This window comes from Dipodomys merriami, unplaced genomic scaffold, assembly GCF_024711535.1.
Source record: "Dipodomys merriami isolate MVZ:Mamm:240054 unplaced genomic scaffold, mDipMer1.0.p SCAF_12, whole genome shotgun sequence".
NCBI lineage: Eukaryota > Metazoa > Chordata > Mammalia > Rodentia > Heteromyidae > Dipodomys > Dipodomys merriami.
Genome location: NW_027202493.1, coordinates 42,854,865 through 42,876,941, shown reverse-complemented (window position 1 = coordinate 42,876,941; position 22,077 = coordinate 42,854,865). Strand labels below are relative to the sequence as shown.

Here is a 22,077-nt window from a genome sequence, read left to right as displayed (position 1 = left end):
CCACTGATAAAGATGACATCAGAATTCAGGGATTCACAAAGCATCCAATGCTGTATTTTCTCTGTATGAAGAGTCTGTGCCTCACACTGTCATCTCTTCACTAGTGGAACTAGCCATCCGTGTCTTTATGTGTAATTATGTTAGAAAGGGAAGAATTTATTCAGAAAAAAGTTTATCCTTAAATTTTTGTTCAGCCAAAATTAAGAGGGGAGAGGGGAAGGAGGAGAGAGAGATGGGGTGGGGAGGGAGAGAGGAGAGTTATTACTGAGGCTCAGAAGTTCTATGATCTGCTGTCTATGGCCAGGAAAGCTGGAGGTGCAGCTCAGTTCGCATCTACAGAACCGAGAACTTAGGGGCTCACTGGTCCAGATACCAGCTTGGAGTCCAGAGAAGATGAGTTGGGATATCCTCGCTCAAGTAGGCACATAGGAAACAAAAAAGGGGGTAAACTTCTCTTTCATCCATCCTTTGTTCCCCTCAGACACACAATGGATTGAATGATACCCAACTACATTGGGAAGAAGAGCAATCTACTTTATTAAATCCACTAACAAAGTGTTACTCATATCCAGAAACACTCTCACAGAAACATCAGAATAGTGTTTCATCTGGGGACCCCAAGGCCAGTCAAGTAGTCACATAAAACAATCATGAAGACAGATCAGATTAAATTAAGCAAGGTGTTTATTCATGATACAAGGGTTAAAATATCTGCTGATTGGAAGACTAGAAACACCAGACCAGTGGTGCTCAAATGTGATCATGCATAAGAATCACCTTCAGGTGACTTGTGTCTTTGTTACTGTGCAGATCTGTGGGCCTCACCCTTTGCATTTATGATTGGATAGATTTGGGGTGGGACTTGAGATATTTTCGTTCTAACAAATTCCCAGGTGATGCTGCTGCTGATGATGATCAAGGGACTGCCCTTTGAAAACCACTAAATTTAAGAATGTAATTGCCACACCTGACAATTTTTGCCGAGAGACGAATTTGCCCTAAGAAACCACACTGTAAAGAAAGTAAATAATCATTCCAATTATACTCTTCAACCACCTTCACCTTTTCCAGGCTACTTTAAATTAGAAAACACCAGCTCAAGGTTGGAAAAATAGAAGGAACACAGGCTCTGATCCTCTAAATTCTGTTCATCTCTGAAAACCACTGCCACAGAGGCAGAATGAAATCATGCCTGTAACTCCTATTCTTCTGGGGCTCCCTTCTCTTTGCAGAACACATAGAGCAAGAGGTGTGGTACTGTTTGAAAAGGGACCAAGGATTTGCTCTCATCCTGTTCCCTCATATACATTTCCAAATGTCAAAATAAGACAGAGAAGGAAGCACTTGTGACTATTAATTTTTGTCTAGTAACTTTACTGACTATGGGCTACCCAGACATGAGGTCCAGCGTTAATGTGGATGTGCCTACATGTAAGAGGGTAGAGGAGTGAAGCAGGTAGGTGGTCCCATGTTAGCAAGGCCCCAATAGAACAAAGTCCTCAGAGGAAATTCCTCTGCTACAACTAGCACACTGGCTTGTTCCTGCCTTCAGACTCAGATGGAAACAAACATCAGCTCTTCTGATTCTCATGTCTGCTAACTCTGACTAGAACATACACTACTGTCCTGGTCCCAAGACCACCCTACTGGCAGATCTTTGGCCCTACCCAACATACATTTGAATGTCAGCCAATTCCTTATAATAAATCTATCTGTCCATCTATCTGTCTGTCTGTCTTTTTCTTCCTTCCTTGCTTCTCTATGTAATTTTGTGTTTACACATACACACACACACACACACACATCCTAGTTCAGTATATGTGTATGTATATTTTTTTTCTGGAAAACCCTAACACAACACTGGATAAAAGTCTCCTACATCACTTGTGTCTGCCGTCAGTGCTACCTAAAAATCAGCACTGCTCCTAGTGACTGCTCCCGAAGTCCCTCAGTTGAGGGATCAGCTTCAGGGACTCAATGGTGATGCTTGGAAGTGAAGTCAGGGCTGAGACCTGTAAAATGGGAACCCACGTGCACTGAGACACACTCTGTAACATCTAGGGTAACAATGAATTGCTCTTTTTTTATTTCTGCAATTATGGGAAAGCAGAGAAGAGACCATGTCCAAAACAGGAACAGCATTTAGTCCTTCTGTTGGCAAGGACCCTGGGGTATTTGTGTCCTTTCTCTTGCCTCTTCTGTGTGTACTACTTCAAAAATGACGGCGTTTTCTCCTTTCAGTTTCCCTAATTTTGTACAACACACACGTTTACCCTTTCTCAAACTGCTGAAGGCTTTCAGACATACTTGCAAAGTGGAGAGGCTGTGGAGGATACCTCAGTGAAATAAGATTTAGATAGCATTATACAGATAACTTGAAGAGAAGCATTTGATAGGCAAGCAAGATCAGATAAGTTGCTTAATGTTAACTCTGCTTTAAGTTCCCATATAAGTAACTGCTGGGGTAATTATGCCAGGAAAAGAAGTATCCAGCTCTGGACTGCTCCCGAGTACGGGGGTAGGAGTGGGGATGTGTTACAATGGCTTTGATACCTGTCACTGCTGGACTAAAATGAGAACATTCTCCTTATACTTACTGCAGTCCAAATTGAAAAGGCTCAGAATATTTTTCTTTTCTTTTTGTCGGTCCTGGGGCTTGAACTCTGAGCCTGAGTGCTGTCCCTCAGCTCTTCACCTCAAGGCGAGTGCTCTACCACTTGAGCCACAGTGACACTTCTAGTTTTCTGAGTGGTTTACTGGAGATAAGAGTCTCACAGACTTTCCTGCCTGGGCTGGCTTTGAACCAGATCCTCAGATCTCAGCCTCCTGAGTAGCTAGGATGACAGGCGTAAGCCACCAGTGCCCAGCTTCAGAATATTTTTCTAATTAAGGGAGGAACCACAGGGTCCTCAGCAATTCTGTTGATGGGTTCAAAGAATTATGGTCTTCTGACAGGGGTATGTGAACGTTTCCCCCCTGGGAGGAGGGCAGCAACCATTATAAGTAGAGACTCCGTTTCTAGGTAGTCAACATAGCCACTTCCTTGCAACTGCCTGTGATGGCGAGACAGATTGGTCTTCTTCCATTTTACTGCAGAGCGCACCTCACACCTATCCTTACCTAGCCAAGCTCATTTCCTTGACCATCAAACCAAAGCTTGAGGACAATAAGGTTTGAGACAAAAAAACTTCTGTAACTCAGGACATTTCCAGTGCTCCACTTACACTAAAATCAAAGGAGACCTAGTAGCAATGCAAAATGACACAGCAGTAAGAAAAAACAAAAAACAAACATGTTTCATGCCGGGGATAAAAGTAATCTGAGCCAGGCGCCGGTGGCTCACGCCTGTCATCCTAGCTTCTCAGGAGGCTGAGATCTGAGGATCACAATTCAAAGCCAGCCCAGGCAGGAAAGTCCGAGAGACTCTTATCTCCAATTAACCACTAGAAAACCAGAAGTGGCCCTGTGCCTCAAAGTGATAGAGTGCTCACCTTGAGCTGAAGAGCTAAGAGACAGTGCCCAGGCCCAGAGTTCCAGCCCCACAACCAACCAAAAAGAAAAAAGTAATCTGATGAATAGATCTCTATAGAATTGAATTTTTGGTTCACAATGAGTTCAAAGGATTGTTACAACAAAAAACAAAATGTCCTCCACTTCTGTGTCAGTCCGTTCTTTGTGGCTGTACAAAATATCTGAGTCTGGGTAATACATGCAGAAGGTAAGATTACTGAGCTCACAGTTTTAGAAGCTGAACTCCAAGATCAAGCAGCCTCTCAGTGAAGCCTCCTGCAAGGACTTCCCAGACACATCACAGGACAATGGATGGCATGGCGGGTACATGTGTAAGCAAGGTTCACAGGGCAAGACAGGAAGTCAGAAGGATTCTGGGATTGGATCCCTTTTTGTAAATAACAACTTGCTTTTGCAGGAACCAAAGTTCCACAAGAACTCTGAATTATTTGTATAATGTGTTATACTATATATATATATATATATATATATATATATATATATATATATATATATATATAATTTATATCATTTATAGCCTTGCACATATATGCTTATATGTGTCCATTTACATAAACTAAATATACATATATTCACATGAAAGCTTTACATTCAGGTTATGTGTATATATTCCAAATATATATATGAATTCACATACACATCTATACACATTTGTGCACATTTATATTGTGCTAAGGTGTGATGTCATATGTAAGCACAAGCATATTGTGTGTGATAAACCTCAGAAGCCTGGGGGCTGGGAAGGTGGCTCAGCGGTAGAGCGCTTGCCTTGCATGCATGAGGCCCTGGGTTCGATGCCTCAGCACCACATAAGCAAAAAGAAAAAAAAGCCAGAAGTGGCGCTGTGGTTCAGGTGATAGAGCGCTAGCCTTGAGCTGAAGAGCTGTGGGACAGCGCCCAGGCCCAGAGTCCAGGCCCACGACCGGACCCCAAAAAAAAAAGAAAAGAAAAAAAAACACCTCAGAAGCCTGTATAACACATACATGTTTGTATAGGTATTCAACAACTTTACTTTTAAAAGACAGTATTATTACAATATTTTGTAAACGATATCCTTTACAACATTCAAGCTTACCATACAAGTTAAATGCACAATGCTAACGTACGCAGCGTTCCAAGCTTCTAGGAACAAGCAAGCCCAAGGGGTGACAGAACCAGCCCCCATGCGGGAGCTGCAACCGAGACAGCAAAGCACAGTGAGTGCACTTTTGCTCCCCGGGATGTAAGCAATCTGAACGGCAGTGATGAAATGTGTACCTGCGCGGCGGATACGAAGCCGTTCCAAGCAGCTTTGTCCTCCTGCTGACTGTGGCCCACACAGGCACAGGCAGAGGAACAGAAGTGACCAGACAGGCATGTGATGAGACTGTGGCTCACGGCGGGCCAGCACTGACAGAGCAGATCCAGGCAGACACTGCAAGTCAGTGGCTGTGCTCGAGGCCCAAGTCAAGGCACCCTTCTCCTCAGCCCATGACCACTGCACTTGAAATAGGGGCTCCCAATAGTTGTACTTTGTGGGGAGAAAACATTCAGTGAACTCTTATCATGAAGATTGAATGGCTGTTTCTCCCAGTGAACCAATAGTGAAACTAAAGCACCTGTAGTGCTGGTGAGGCACTGTGTTAGGTAATTCTACATAGAGACGACTCAAAAGCAGTACACACAGGGCAGTGCGCACAGCTCAATTCATAGAGTGCTTCCAGCAGGTGCAAGTCAAATGCTAGTACTAGAAGAACGAAAAATGAAAACGGCAGGAAAATGCTTGACCATTGCTCTCAATAAATATCTCATTTTAAGGACAATAGCCACATGAAACACCCAGACAAATGCAAGGCAGCATATTAAAAGTATGGAATACTCTCCCAAGGGAAGAAGTATTTTCACACTCTCCTAGGGAAAGTATAAATTGTCACAGCCAAGTGTGGAGGGAACGTAGCCACAAAAATCAAAATCACAAATGAATATTGTGTGTGTGTGTGCATGTATATGCACTACTGGGATTTGAACTTAGAACCTCTTACTTGTACTCTTCCGCTTGAACCTTTTCGCTGGTTATTTTGGAGATGAAGTCTAGTGAACTTTTTGCCTAGGCTGGCCTCAAATATTGGCCTTCCAGATTTCAGCCTCCTAAGCAACTAGGAGTACAGGCATGAGCCACCAGGGCCCAGCTGAGTATCACTTTGGGCCCAGAAGCTGACTTCCAGGAATTTATCCTTCAGCCATATTTAAGACATAAAGTATTCAAAACAATTCGAGGCAATTACAGCAAATAACAAGAGATGGAATGAATTCCAGTACCTCAAATGGGGACTGGTTAGGAACACTGCTACGGTGCACAATGGAAGCTTCGAAAGAATGTGAGCACATGAGCTGCTGACATGGTGGTGCTCTCCTACAGTCCCACCGGCTGAGGTATGAAGGCAGGAGGACTTCAATCTCCAAGCCAGCCTGGGTGAAGTTAGTGAGACCCTATCTCAAAAACAAAATACCAGGAAAAGGATGGGGGCATGGCTCATAGAGCACTGGCCTAGCATGCGAGAAGGCCCCGGGCTTCTAAATAATGTATGTAAGGTGTTTCCATGTGTTCACAGAGAGCATAGAAAACCTGCATATCCTTTCATCTTTATCAATAAACGCCATGAACACACACAGCCCCAAAAGCTGATCTGGTAACCTACAGTGGCCCATGGAAGGGGTTATGGGTAAAACATGTGCTATCCTTTCAAAACTCGTGTTGACATGCAGTCCCCATTTTGAGACAGAAGAGGTGGAATGGGATCATTAGGGCTCCGTCAGCACCCACTGGGTGATCTGTGTGACTAGCAGACCAGTGGATCGTGAGTTAAGGGCTTGATCTGACGGGCTCCCCACTGCCCTCTGCCAAGAAGCTGGGGGTCGGCTTTCCTCACCAGTTACCAGAACTTCCAGCAGTTGGCTCTCGTTCCTACTGGGCAGGGGGAAATGGGGAGGGGAAGGTCGATGAAGTAACTTCTGTGAAAGGAGAAGTGAAGCCAGGGATGTCAAAGAGCCCAGGATGGATGCATGGCCGGCTGCCAGGTCAAGCTAAGGCCCTCCCCCAAATCACACCAGTGCCCAATGACAGACAACAGGTCCAAGTTGTGCAATAATGGTGGTGGTTGCTTTTCTGGTCTTTACACTTTGATGTGCTTTCTAGCTTATTTTTTAATGAATATAGATTATCCTTACAAATAAATAAAAAATATCTTGTAAAACATGAATGAGGTATACATTAAGAACAAAGGCAAGCCACTCCTCTTCCGTAGTGCAGACGCACTGAAGGAAACAGGAAGCCGAGTGAACAGCAACAGGAATGTATTTTCCTCCGTAATTCTGCACATAGGTCAGTGTGACCCCTGGCCAGGCAGGGCAGAGTGGAACTGTCCAAGGTTCCAGGAAAAGGAAAGCAGGGCAGCCAGTAGCACTCTGCAAGAGCTGGAGGGCCAGCTCTGCCCCACCCCCACGCAGTCTTTTCCTCTCTGGGCTTGAAACTCCCCTCAAACCACTTTTCTTCCTCCACTCTCCATTCCAAGTGTCAGGATGGTCACATTCAGCTCAGAAACAGCCAGTACGATTCCTAGCTTCACCAATTATTTTCTCAGCCACCTGCATACCGGAGAGTCAGTAAAATTATGAAATTCAAGTCCCTCTGTGCTTGAAAAACATACAGCGGATCTTGCCATTGGCAAGGTGTCTGCTCTAAAACCTTCCTGAATCTGATCTGAAAACACAACAGCACAAAACTGTTACCAGCCAGAACTCTGGAGGTGAAGCAACAGAGACCCGGGTGACAGAAAGAGCCATGTGACAAAGACAGAATTCAAACAGCTGAAGAATTAAACCAAACCAAGGGTGCAGTGGCTCCCCACAAAACCAGAAACCAAGATCTATCTATACAACACCAAGATCTTCCTCTCCCCTCCTTCTCCTTCCCTCTCTCCTCTTTTTCCCGTCTTCCTCCCTCCTCCTTCCCTTTCCCTCTCTCCCTCTCTCCCTCTCCCCACTCCCCCATCGATGCCTCTCCTTCCTCTCCTCCAAGATCCTTCCATGGTCTTCTCCACTTGGCCATCGCAAGGTCTACATTACTTACCAGAGGAAGCTCTCAAGGTTTTACTAATTTTCAGGTTGAAATCCTGAGATGAGTGATGGGCTGGGGCTGGATCAGTCAGCTGTAAGCACTCAGCAGCCCCGCCAGAATCATGTGCTTGGAGGGCAGGAAGCGCAGACCTCAGTGCACAGGACTCCAGGCTGACAGAAGCAGCAGTAAGCTAGTAGAAGGTGCTATGGTTTAAGCATGGTCTGTGCCCTTTGACAGTCATGTGGAGACTTAATTCCTCAGGGGGGCAGAGTTGGAAGGTGGGCCTTAGGGAGAGGCATTTGGGGTGATGGGGGTGGAGACCCCAGGAATGAGTAAAGGGATGAGTGAGCGGCTTCTCAAGGAGTTCCCTCACTGGCATGGTTACGTGAGAATGGGTGGCCACACAGCAGATCTGCCCCTATTTTGTCTTTTTTACACGGGACATTTACCTTTCTGCTTCTGGCATGAGTTGAAGTAGCACAAGACCCTCATCTTGGCACCTTAACTTCCTAAAGAGGTAAAGAGGTTAATAAATAAACGAAATCTTGGCTCCATTAGTATAATCATTCATTCTTATTGGTCTTGGGCTTCCTTCTCTACTAAAGACAGAATGCTCAGCCCTGGCCATGATGAGGCCGGATGGAGAGGAAGGGACTCTGGAGGGTTTAGAAGTAAGCCTCCTTTCTAAATTACAAAAGTACTTAGATTATAGTATTGTTATAGCAAGAGAAAGCAGACTAAGAAGTTTACTACATCACAGTAAAAAGGGCTGTTATAAATCTGAGAAGCATGACATTTCAGACATTTAAGGAAGCTACTTTTTACACAGCAGAGAGACCGAAGGACCTTGTCCGGACCCTGGGAGCAAGGGCTTCCCTCCCAGTGCCCAGCCTCACCATCCACACACAACTTTCAATCCTTCACCTTCAGAAGTCCAAACTGCCCGGTGTCCCAGTCTTCCCGATTGCTCACAGGTGATAAATTACGCATGACAGAGGTCTAGCGGGCCTCAGAGAACACTATTTTTAATGGCAGGACTTTTCTGAAGTGATTTGTTTGATAAAATGGCAGAACAGTTCCCAACGAGTGCCCTGACTCATCCCGACACCACCTGCTCTCTCCCACCCACTCAGCCACCAACCAGCCCTCACTGCTTACGAACCAACAGCAACCCTCAATAGTCTCTTCCTTTCAGTGAGGGCCCATCACAGCCCGGTTGGATCATTCTGTCCTTAGCAGAGCGAGAAACAGGAAATGTAAAAGCAGTAAGAATGAATGATTACAGTGACTGAGCCAAGATTAGGAAAATGACAGGAAACTGGGTTTTGATAGAATGAATTCTGATAGAATGAGTTTGGCTTTTTTTTTTTCCTTTAACAAAACAGACATGTTTATCCTCTGGAGTTACAGCAAAGATTAGAGCAGGTAATGGACGTGAACGTGCGCACAACACTGTGGCAGTAAGCCTCGCACAGGCTGAATACCCTTTCACGGAAATGTTTCGCCCAGAAGGGTTTCAGATTGACCGATTTTTTTTTTCAGTTTTTAACATATTAACATAGACTTCATCAGTATTTCCTAAGGTGAAAATGCAAAATCCCCAAGTGCTCAGAAACTCACCATGTTTTGAGTATCATCACTCATCACCTTGATGACCAAGTTTCAGATCTGGAGCATTTTAGATTCTGGATTTGGGAATTTTTACATATGCTGCTCACATGAAAGGCCTCAATGTGATCATCCAAAAGTCAGTAAACAAATACAAGAGGAATGTGAAGAATATAAAACCTAATCTGTCCCTCTCTTTCCATTTCTCTTTGGCTCCCAAAGACCTACTTTCTTTTTTTTCCCTAAGCTTAAAAAGGTTTTAACGTGGCTCCATTAACTGACACACACACAAAAAAAATTCTAGTCATTCTTCCTTGGGAATAGGAAGAGCCATCTTTAAGAAGACAAAAAATGCAGGGCACTGGAGGCTCACACCTGCAATCCTAGCTACGTAGGAGACTGAGATCTGAGGATTGAGGTTCAAAGCCAGCCCTGGCAGGAAAGTCCATGAGATTCTCATCTCTAGAAAACTAGAAGTGGAGCTATGGCTCAAAGTGGTAGAGCACTAGCCTTGAGCAAAAGAGCTAGGGAGCTGGGCATTGCTGGCTCATGCCTGTCATCCCAGCTACTCAGGAGGCTGAGATCTGAGGATCATGGTTCAAAGCCAGCCCAGGCAAAAAAGTCCATGAGACTTATCTCCAATAAACCACTCAGAAAACCAGAAGTGGCACTGTGGCTCAAGTGGCAGAGTGCTAGCCTTGAGCTGAAGAGCTGAGGGACAATGCCCAGGCCTAGAGTTCAAGCCCCACGACCAACAACATACAACAACAAAAAGAAGAACTAGGGATAGTACCCAGCCCAAAGTTCAAGCCTCATGACCAACAACAACAAAAGACAGAAAACTTTGAGAATTGCTAACTCCTTAAATACTAGAGTTTAGTTTGAGTAATGTGGGTAATCATCATAGCTTATAATTGAATAGTGACTGTGTACGGTTTTTCATCATTGTAACAAAACACTTAGAAAAACCAACATAAAAGAGAAAAGATTTATTTTGGTTCCTGGTCTCAAGGTTTTAACCAAAGTCACCAGTTCTGTTGTTTCTAGGCCTGTGGTGAGGCATGTAGCACGTGGAGAAGAAAAGCCGCTTACCTCATGGAAATGAACACATACATATACACACATACATACACACATACATATACATACACATGCATATACACATACTACACATACATATATATCCGTACACATGCATATACATATACATGTACATACACATACATATACACATACTCACATGTCTAACAATGCCAAAACAATTCATGTTTAAAATGGGACAGATTGGGAAGGGAAGGGATGGTAGGGGAAAAACAAAGGAGGGGGTGACAATGCTCAATGGGAAATGTACTCATTACCTTACTCATGTAACTGTAACCCTCTGTACAATATCTTTACAACAAAAATATATTAATAAAATAAAATGGATAGAGCAGGGTAGAAGGAAAGAAAGGAGGATTTTTAGGGCAGTGAAGCTGTTCTACTACAATAGGAATACATGTCATCAGACATTTTTCAAAACCCACAGACTAAGCTGAGCATGATGGTTCATGCCTGTAATCCAGTTGAGACTGGAAGGGTGCCAATTCAAGGCCATACCCAGGCAACTAATCAAGGTAGTTGTGTATACCTGTCATCTTGGCTATAGTGTAAGGATATTATGATCCAGATCTACCTGAACAAAAAAAGTGAGACCTTATATCAAAAATAACCAGAGGTAGCTAGGCACTGGTAGCTGATGCCTGTAATCCCAGCTCCTCAGGAAGCTGAGATGTGAAGACTGCAGTTGGAAACCAGCCTGACCAGACAAATCTGAAAGACTCTTACCTCCAATTAACCAACAAAAAATCAGAAGTGGAGGTGTGGTTCAAGTCAGCCACAGGCAAAAAAGCTAAGCAAGGGCTCAAGGCCTGGAGTTCAAGCCCCAGAACACAAAAATTATAACAAAAAAATAAATAAATAACCAGAGCAAAAAAGACTGAAGACATGGCTCAGGTTTCAAGCATTTGCCTATCCAGCTCAAGGTCTTGTTCAAATTCCCAGTACCACAAAACAAAAACAAATACACAAAGCCATTACCACCACCATACACTTGCACATACATGCACGTGCAAACACAGTGCACAATACCAAGAAGGACTTGGGTGAGAGTGACAGATCAGCATGATGCTCAGTTCTAACAGACACATCACTCAGGGCGAGATGCTGAGAATGAGGGAACCGTGTGTGTGTGTGTGTGTGTGTGTGTGTGTGTGTGTGTGTGTGTAATTCTGTGCTTTCTGCTAAATTTATGCTGAGAATGAGGGAACCGTGTGTGTGTGTGTGTGTGTGTGTGTGTGTGTGTGTGTGTAATTCTGTGCTTTCTGCTAAATTTTGCTGTGAACATAAAAGCAGTCTAAAAATAACAAACAGAGGGAAAAAGGACAAAAGATCTGAATAGACATTTCTCCAGGAAGATACAGAAATGGCTGGTAAACACACTGAGAGCTGTTCAGCATCATTAATCACTAGGGAAATGCAAATGAAAACCACTGTGGTACTCCTAGACACCACCTCACTCCCTTCACAATGGCCACAGCTCCCATCAAGAGCAGAATGAGCGCTAGAGAGGCGGCAGAGAACTGGAACCCTTGGCCGTGCCTGATGGGAATGGAAAGTGGTGCAGCCACTGTGGAAAACAGCTTGGCAGTTCCACAGGAAGTTAAACATAGAGTCACACGTGACCCAGCAATTCCTCTCCCCCATACACAGCCTTAAGAACTAAAAATGAGAAGGTGAAGAGACACTTGTAAGCCATGTCCACAACATATTCTCATAGCCAAAAGATGGAAAGGAGCCAAATGCCCAACACGGGATGAATGGTAAACAGATGTGGTCTCCACATACAATGGGACTGAATTCACCCATAAGAGTGATTAACTCTGGCTCCTGGGAGCAGAGCTGTTATAGAACGGAGGCCAACCACCATCATAATGCAACTAAGGCTGCCGAGTTATGCATAGAAGTGGCTATAATAGCAACGTTTACTTTATATGCATTTTCCTACAATTGTTTTAACAGGAAAAAAAGGGAATATGTGCACAATGACCTGTGAATACAGAGTTGGAAGGACAGCATCACAATGTCTAAGAAGAGTGAGGGTCTCCATGAAGCCTGGAAAGCATCCAGATCAGATATTCTGTCTTGGAAAATACTGCAGAAGCTGATCCAAAATGTATATGGATGAGGGCTGGGATGTAGCAAAATGCTTGCCTAGCAAGTGCAACGTGCTGGGTTCCATCTCCAGTACCCCCCCCAAAAAAAAAAGTATATGCATGAACAGAGTAAGAATTAAAACAATAAAAAATAATTCTGGAAAAAGGAGACACTCACAATGTGTGGCATCGATTGTGCGGGCCTCACACCTGCATCCTGACTGTGGAAGCTGAGACTGGAGGATCACAGTTCCAGACCAGCCTGGGCAGAACAAATCCCCAAGACTTGGTCCCCAGGGAGAGAGGCCATGTGCTTTGCTGCGTGTGTGAGCACAGCAGCAGGAAGCACCTGAAGCTGGCTGCCTCCGGAGGCCCCCTTTGCCATTGGTTATTCTGAGCTAGCATTCTAACTATGATCCCTTGATCTCTGCCGCCCAAGTAGCTAGGATTACAGGCGTGGGCCACTGCTCTTGGGAAAAAAAATCTTTTAACTTCTCGAAGGACCTACTCAGCATTACTTCTGTGGTGGTGGGATACTTAGAACTGGAGAAGCGACAGGCATCTGCCCCGCAGACTTGAACCCAGGACCTGTGCACAGGTGTTTCCTTCTCTTCACCCATCCCATGCCACTGGCCCTCTGCCTACCCCAGCCCCTGGAGACAGAAGAGGTCACAACCCCTCATCGAGCCACTCGCTACGCAGAGCTGACACTAGTTCTTTCCTTGATCACTTCCTGCAGAGATAATGAGGAATTCTAACATCAAATAAGGAAATCTCACATTTGTTTCCCTCACAGCTCCTACCACATGGCAAAATGCCAAGAAAGAGCCATAAGCTCACACCGATGCTGCGAAGGAAGGAAGGAAGGAAGTCTGGCCTGAGCTTATCAGATGACCTAGCTTTGAACACCCGCCTCTCCACTGTTGCCTATCATCTCTCTGTGCTCAGCATCCATACTGTTAAGTGACAATGAGCTCTACCTCATACAGCTAATGAGAAAATGAAGCTTTATCCAAAAATCATTTAGCACAGTGGCTACCACAGAAGCAGCCCTCAATGAATGATACCTTTTGACAGTATTAGGATTTGAACTCAGGAACTATTATGCTAGGCATGTGCTTTATCACCCGCACCACTCCACCACGCTCTATCTATTCCTCTGGCTACTTTTGAGATAGAGCTACAAATTATGCCTAGACCAGCCTGGACCGTGATCCTGGACAATTTAACAAGCAATGGAATAACGTGCGATCAGGCAGAAGAAGCAGTGTTGTCAGAGGAAGACTATCACATCCTGCAGCATGGAAGGCTGTTTTCAGTGGAGTTACCTCTAATTTAAGAGCCGAGAAGATAGTAGCAGTTTGTCAGGAGTGGGCTAAGGCTGGAGGTGGTCCAGGTGGAGGGAGCACTAGGAGGAAAGAGGTTAGCATCTGTAGCTGATCTGCCAAGAGTAGAGATGAGGGGAAGGGTGAGCCAGGGGAGGGAGTTGGAGCCCTCAGAACATGCGGGCAGAAGAGTACAAGTATTTGCGGAAGTGATGGGATCCAATGAGCATCTGGAGGGTGAGGGCATACCCTGGAGACGGAACTTGTGTCCTTGAACTTGCTGGACAGGTGTTCCACCACTGGAGCCACACTCCAGCAATTGTGCTTTCAGCTTTCCAAATAGGGTACTCTACCACTGGAGCCACACCTCCAGCTCTACCTTTTGCTGGTTATTTTGGAGATGGAGTCTCTCTGACTTCTCTAGCCAGGCTAGCTTCCAACTATGATTCTCTAGCCCTCAGCGTCCTGGGTAGCTAGGATCATAGATGTGCATCACAGGTCACACAAGTCATCTGAGAACTCTAGGCCTCCCTCTTGTTATCTGTGAATGGAGTGGGCTAAGCTAAAAGCTTTCTCTGCTGTCTTACAGCCCTGGACTTTGGTAATGTGTTTTTCAGGAATCTAGAATGCTAGCATTCTTTTCCTAGGCTTGGTTCTGCTTTTTGTTTACATTTCATTTCCTTCCTTATCACAAATTTGTCACAAGTTATCTGACGTTAATTGATGTTTGCCAGGACTTTTCTGGTATGGTAAAATACACAGAGCAGAAAATCTGCTATCATAACCAGCCTTAAATACCCAGTTCAGTATCCCATCATTGTGTAACTGTCCCTCTAACCATCTCCAGAACTTTCCAAGTACCTCAGCCCAAAAACTCTGCACCCATTAAATCCTAACTCCTCCTCCCTCTTTCTCTAACATCCAGTATTTTAGCTGCTGAGCTTGACCGTGGCCTTGACTACTCCAGGGACCTCAGACAAGTGGAGTCCTGCAGTCTCTAATGTGTGCCACAATCTCCTGCCTCTTAAGGATGGTTAATATTTGTTGCACATCCTCTTTCTCATCCACCCATCCACAGACACTTAGTTTGCTCTCCACCTTTTGGCTATTGTGAAGAACACTGCTGTAAACTATAAGTGGAAAAATGCCTGTTTGCATCTCTGCTTTCAGTCCTTTGGATTTAAACCAAGAAGTGGGATGGCTGATTACCTAAGACTTACATCATTGGTGGGACCCTATACTGTTTTGTTCAAAGGTGTATTAAATATATAGACAGAACCCAGTGTGAATGACTCATGCCTGTAATTCTAGCTACTTCTGAGGCTAAGATCATAGGCCTGAGACTGCTCAGGAAGAAAAGTCTGAGACTCCATCTCAGTGCAAGAAGCTGGGCTTGGCAGTGAGTGCTTCTCACCCCAGCTACACAGAAAGCGTAAGACAGGTGGGTTACAGTCCAGGGACACAGTAGGCAGGAAACAAGATGCTACCTCAGCACGAGGACTACAGTCATAGCTCAGCAGTTGAACAAGCTTAAGTCCCTGAGTTCAAACCCTAGTGCACTTGTACATGCACACACCAAGCTGCCGAAGCAGCTGGGCATGCCATCTCAGCTCACCACGGGGTGGCACCCGTGGATTTGCCTGGCTGAAGGTGGTCTTATCCACTTGGCCATAGCAGACCTCTGCTGTCTGGGCTGGGCTTGGCTCTTCATGTGAGCCTCAGTACCAGCTTGTATGGAGTAGACTCCTGGAACTCAGCTAGTCGGGTTTCTGTAAGGATCAGGAATAGATGTCCACCAAGCAAGCACCTGGGCAAGCAAGCACTCACTGAACAAAGCTCTCCTCCCACTTCTGGCTAAAATCACCTGGCTAAAATTTACATCCTTAAAACTGATTTCACACACTGGCTTTCCAGAAGTCTTTTCCTGGCTCCATCTGACCAGAATAGAGCCCACAACGTCATGTGCAGAATCTGCCACCACTCCAAATCCATGTAGTATTAAAATGATTAAAGTGTCTTTGTATTTCCAGTCTTAGCACAGCGCTAGGATGTCTGTTGAACAAATCAATACCTGGTGCTCACAGGGATAGTTCCCAGCCTTAACTCTGACGGAATGGCTAGACTATTTACATAACCTCACATTGCTTGACTTGATAAGTTAATAATTAGTATCCTTATCAAAGTGGTTTTTTTTTCTTTTTAAATTGTCACCACAAAGGTATTTTTCTCTACTTTCTTCCTTCAAAATAAACTGGGGGGGCGGGGGGGGGAGTATGGCAGGGCACGGTAGCATTGGGTTTTACCCCCAGCATCAATCAATCAACGGTGCATTTTTAAATTGGTTCTTCTGAGATGCTGTGGCTTCATCAGTGTCTAAGAAATGCCCCATGTACCTACTTCCAAGGTTTGACATGGCCCATTAGCAGCTCCTGCATGTGGTTTTTGTTTGTTTTTCGATTAAGGGTGAGCTACTCTGTCTGACATTTGGTAGGTGCTTGGTAAATACCTGCTTTAGGAATAATCATTGATGGGACGTCCAATTGTGCCAGCACCTGTAAACGCCACTCTGTGGCTCCCGGTCAGTTTTAAGTTTACCTCCCCCTTAAGAACTGTGGCAGCTGTGCAAAGCATGAAGGGCACTGGAAGGTTAGCAAGGCAATAGGCCACCTGTTCCTTAAAATAACCCAAAGTGTATGCACTTACACTTGATCTGCATGTTTTTATGCGCTTACACTTGATCTGCATGTGTTTATGTGCTTATACTTGATTTGCATGTTTTTATGTGCTTGCACTTGATCCGCATGTTTTTATGTGCTTACACTTGATCTGCAAGTTTTTATGTGCTTACACTTGATCCGCATGTGTTTAGTGAGCCCATGGCTTGTATTTAAACGTCTTTCCCCAGGAAGCTCTGGACTGGGCGAGGAGCTCACTGGGGCTTGCATCTGTATTCCACTGACAATGATCTTGCCACAAAACTGCCAAACTGCCCTTCCTAAGCTTCCAGTTCTCGTGGGTGATGGTTAAGGACTCACTAGGCTATCTCTTTGGGGGCGGGGGGGTAACCTATGTCATTATGGGAGTCACTAACATACAGCAGTTAAGCTGGATTATTTTTGTTTTAAATGTTTTAAAGATTCATATGGTTTTACTCATAAATACACAATGATCTTAAGCGAACATAAATAGTTGACATGGAAAATGCAAATCTCTTCCGACTAGAAAACTGTACACATAAGGAGCAAATCATAATTTCCTACTGAAGGAGAGCTAAAACTTCTAGGGGAAGAAGATGACACGCAGCGTTAAGGACAACTAAACTTCTGCCTAACCAAGATGTAGATTCCTAACTCTTCCTTACCTTAAACACAGCTGTCAGGTCACAACAATCTGAAAGAATTTGCTTATGTTATCAAGTCAAGGAGTGTGACTAGTTGAAAAAACAAAAAGGAATCTGTGTGCATTCCTAGCATTTCAGATTTGGGAGGAATATAATTTTAACAGTTAGACGTTCTCAGTGGCAGAAGTATATTATATATACACATACATACACATGCATATATATCTATATATATTAATTTTTTCTTGCCTGTCCTGCGCCTTGAGCAAAAGCAGGCCAGGAACAGCCCCCTTCTTTTGCTCAAGGCGAGCGTTCGCTATCTGAGGAGTCGCAGGGCCACTTCCGGCTTCTGTGAGTACTTCATTGGAGCTAGTCTCCCGGACTTTGCAGCCCAGGCTGGCTTCGAACCACGATCCTCCGACCTCAACCTCCGGAGTAGCTAGGATGACAGGCGCGAGGCACCGGAAGCTCGGCGGCGGCCCAGCACTGCGGCCGATCGGCCGGTGGGCTTGGGCGAGACGAGGCCGCGCTCGCCCTGCCCGGGGCGCCGGCCGAGGGCAGCGACCCCCGCCAGCTCCGCCCCGGGGCCCGGGCTCCCCGCGTTTCCCACCTACCGAACTTTACTTCGGGGGAAGCCCCGACCGCGCAGTCTCCAACTCAGGCCGAGCCGCGCGGCGCGGGCCCGGCGTGCGCCACGGAGCCGGCGGGAGGGACCCGGGCGGCCCCCGGACCCGGGCGGCCCCGGGCGGCCCCGGCCGGCGCGCACGCACCGCACCGCGGGCGCAGACCGCCGCCGCACCCGGCCTCCCAAGCCCGCCGCGGACCCGAGGGCGGGAGAACCCCGACCAGACAAAGAGTTTCAGCACAGGGCGTCGGCGAGAAGTGCACCGGCGTCCTGGACCCGCAGCTCCTCGCGGCTCCCCGGACGCACAGATAAGAAGACACTTGACGCCCAGGAAACGGACGAACCTTACCTCGCTGCGCGCCAGGTGCGCAGGTCCGCAGCGCGGGAGACAGCCTCGGCGGAGGACGCGCGGCCCCGACCCCGCCCCCAGGGCAGAATGCCCCGCCTGTCCAACCAGGCCGCGCCCCAGCACACCAGGCCCCGCCCCCTGGGTGCCCCGCCTGTCCAACCAGGCCGCGCCCCAGCACACCAGGCCCCGCCCCCTGAGTGCCCCGCCTGCCCAACCAGGCCTCGCCCACGCAGAACAGGCTACGCCCCTCCCTGCAAGCTCCAGCCAACCCAGCCAGGCCCGCCCCTCCGACTTGTTCCGCCCAACTAACATCAGGCCACGCCCCCAGAACCCACCCACTCCCGGATCTCGGTCGCTGCCCACAGTTGAGTCGAAGCAGCCACAGGAGCCGGGAGCCCGGTGCATTGTGGGTCGCCGCAGACCAACGCCGAACCTGTGCTGACCCCTGGCGGGCGCTGCTGCAAACGACACCCAGGAAGAATGATGGAAGGGTGACATCCCTCTTCCTTTGTGCCGCCACTTAAAGGTAATAAAAAATATAACTGACAGGGCCAAAGACCGCCGGAGACAACCCCGGGGTCTCTTATCCAAGTTCAACGCAAGAAATGCGTCCGTTGCTTTGCTCTCTGCACCTTCTGGGTAGGGGTGTCTGCGGGGCGCATCATTAACAGAGGGATTTAGGCACGTGAAGAAGACTGGCAACCTTGCAGACACTCCCCAGACCCTGCCATAGACTTAGTTGCACGGCTGGACAAATCTCAGGGCTGAGACAGACCCCCTCCCAATAGGAAATGGCTTCCCAGAGCTGAACGCCAGCGAAGCCCACTGCACTATCTTCCTGCGTCTAAGTTCACAAGGGTTCGGTGTGGCTGTAAGGAGGAGCACCTAGGAGCCTTGAGAACTAGGCCTGTCAATAAGTTCCCAGGCCTCCGAAGGTTTAGCGGCAGCAGATGAAAAGGAACCACTAGGCACTGGAAGCACCAGGTCATTCCTGCAGCCCCCAAGCTTTGCCAGGTACACTTGCCACATGCAGGTTCGCAGTCCGTGCATCACTGCTAACTGAATTTACTGAGGAAGGAAAGCGTGTGGCTGAGTGTGGAAGTGCATGCCTGTAATACCAACAATCAAAAGGCAAAGGCGGAGGCCAGTGTTTAAGGTCAGGCAAGGCCACATAGCAAGACTCTGTCTCAACAAAACAAACAAGACCAAAAAAAAAAAAAAAAGGAGAAAAATCTCAGCATTGTTTTAGTCTTTTTTGTAGTACTGGGGTTTGAACTCAGGATTTCCCTATCGCTAGGCAAATGCTCTACCATTGAGCCATCCCCCTAACCCTTTTTGCATTTTCAAGATAAGGTCTCACTTCATGCCCAGGCAAGCCTGGACTGCAGTCAATCCTCCTTTGCGGTTTTTCCATATTGCCGGGGTGACAGGCCTGTACACCATGCCCCGCCACTGGTGAAGAGGTCTCTCAAACTTATTATTCCTGGGACTGGGAATGTGGCTTCATGGTAGAGTGCTTGCCTAGCATGCTGGAAGCCCTCAGTACCACCTACACAGAAAAAAGCCGGAAGTGGTGCCGTGGCTCAAGTGGCAGAGTGCTAGCCTTAAGCAAAAAAAGCTGAGGGACAGTGCCCAGGCGCTGAGTTCAAGCCCCCAGGATGGGCAAAAAAAAAACCAAAACAAAACTTATTTCCCTTGCTGGCTGTGAGTCTTGATTTTGCCTCCCAAGTGGTGCGGATGTGGCTGAAGAGTGGTTGTGACCAAAACGTGGCACCGTGAACTGGGAGCTGCTTTTCCCTTTGCTTCAGGAACTGGTCTGGTGAACACCGATTAGGAGAGAACCCCTAGCCCTTTGCTTTGGCAAAGCCTAAAAGAAACAGGGTTTTTTTCCCTTTTAAAATTCTAAGTCTGCTCCCACAGCAGAGCCCAGATGACAAGGTCCAGCCAGGATGACTGGAGCAGCTGGCAGTAGACAGACTGATTCTGTATTTAACCCTGCATCCCCTCTGACCTTCACCCAGAAAAGCACAAGGATGAAGAGAATAAGAAGTGTTTTGTAGAGATTGAGACAGGAAAGAGCTATAGGCATGGAAAAAAGAAGCCATGGCAATGTCCTTCATACGTCACTGGGGCTTTTGACCTTGTGGGCCAGGGCATCAAGCCAACAAATCCTTCTGCCAGATGCCAAATCCAAGGCCATCCGCCCTCTTGCCTTAGAAGGTAGAAATCATTCTCCAGCCAAAAGCAGTTCTGTTTCAGGAGACTCAAAATTATCTCCTAGAAAACACACTTAAATATGTTCAGAGGCCCATGTATTGGAGCTGGATTTTATTTTCCTCTGTCTTTATCTCTGTGTCTCTGTCTCTCTCTGTGCCAGTACCAAAGCTAGAACTCAAGACCTTGCCCTCTCACTCAGCATTTTCACTCCTCTCAAGGCTGGAGCTGTGTTATTTGAGCCACACATTAGCTTCTGGCATTCCTTTTTCCTCCTTTTTTCTTTTTGTGATACTGGGGTTCAAACCCAGGGCTTGAACATGCTGTACAAATGCTCTACCAATGAGCTATACTCCAAGCCTTTGATTGCTGAGGCACCATCTTTCAGTATAGCCCAGGCTGGCCCTGAATCCATGATTCTCCTGCCTCTACCTCTTGAGTGCTGGGATTACAGGAATGCACCACCAAGCCTGGCAATATTTTATTCTTCTATCCTCCTTGTCACTTGCAGACTTTATCCACGGTGCACCCCAATCTGTTCTCCATCTCTACTGCTATCACTGTCCCTTTCCCCAAGACTGTGTCCGCCTGCCATCCATTACCAGCTTTTAACTTTACCAGTGTGACCGAGCCTTATTGATCTCTTGTTTCAAACCTGTTTCTTCTTTACAAAGCCAGCCGCTGCTCTGCCTGGTCTTCCTCAGCTGTCTGTACACTACTGGGCTTCTTCAGAACACAGCCTGCCTCGGCCAACTCCATTTTGGTGTTTTGGTTCTCTGTGAGGCACTTGTTGGTGCTTTCTATTTTTATCCCTTGGTTATTGTCTATTTTGTCCTATCAGAGAGAAAGCCCTATCAGACAGCAAAGACTGTGCTGATTTACCCTGTGCATGCAATCTCAGAGCTGAAACTTGGCCGCACACAGTAGGCACTCCGCAATGGGGTGTGGACTGAAGAGGGCTCCAGTTCCATCGAAAAAGAGCAGAAAACGGATGTGTGGCTGCTTTGTGCTACAAGAACAGAATTGCACGAGTGATTTACAAAGAGAAGCAATGTATTCCTCACAGGTCTGGAAGCTGGGAAGTGCAAGGTCAAGGGCCTGGCATCTGGTGAGGGCCTACATGCTGTGTCTGAGAAGAGGGGGAAGAGAGGGGGAGAGGAGGAAAGGGACAAGGACAAGGGAGAGGGAGAAGGAAAGAGAGGGAGAGGGAGAATAAGGGACTAGCTTTCTGCTAGTTAATTGGAGATCAGAGTCTCAGATTTGTCTGCCTAGGCTGGCTTTGAACCATGGGTCCTCATATCTCAGCCTCCTGAGTAGTTAGGTTAGAGGTGTGAACCACCAGCATTGGGCTATGGAAAACCTCCTTATGCAGAAAAAAAAGTCATTATTCAGATAAACAAGTGACAAACCGGAGGCCAGGGGAACCGCCAGGCAGTGGCTAAAGGCTCCCTTGGAGACCCTGCCCTGGGTGTGGATACATCTCAGCCCCATTCCGGTGCACTCTGGAGCTCTTTGCTCTTGTTTCTACACTTGGGTCTTATGGTTACACAAACACACCACTGCTCATGCGTGAGTGGAGGATCCAGAGGCCCCGCCCCCCAGGTGCATTCTTTGGCTTGGTGAGCAGCCCGAGGTATGAGGGCTGGACAAGATGTCTAGTCCTGACCCCTGAGGTTGGTGTGGGCAGTGATGAGCTTGCTCTTCCTCTGTGAGTGCCTGTTAACTGTAAAACCTGGAAGCAGCTCTCTTTAGGATTGAGCTGATGATCTGTAAAATACATCTCAAATGGGTTTGT

At 46.8% G+C, this 22,077-nt stretch overlaps 1 protein-coding gene and 1 long non-coding RNA gene across 2 annotated transcripts in view; one reads left to right on the top strand and one right to left on the bottom strand.

Annotated features, from left to right (window-relative positions):
- The window catches only part of Extl3 (exostosin like glycosyltransferase 3), a 69,198-nt gene extending 51,059 nt beyond the window's left edge, over nt 1-18,139 (bottom strand). The window contains exon 1 of the mRNA XM_070016762.1: nt 18,069-18,139. The gene's annotated coding sequence lies outside the window, so the exon portion shown is untranslated. The remainder of the gene's footprint in view (nt 1-18,068) is intronic.
- Nucleotides 18,140-18,288: 149 nt separating this feature from the next.
- The window catches only part of LOC138823408 (uncharacterized), a 52,727-nt gene continuing 48,938 nt past the window's right edge, over nt 18,289-22,077 (top strand). Inside the window, exon 1 of the long non-coding RNA XR_011370791.1 lies at nt 18,289-18,594. This is a non-coding gene — a long non-coding RNA (uncharacterized lncRNA). The remainder of the gene's footprint in view (nt 18,595-22,077) is intronic.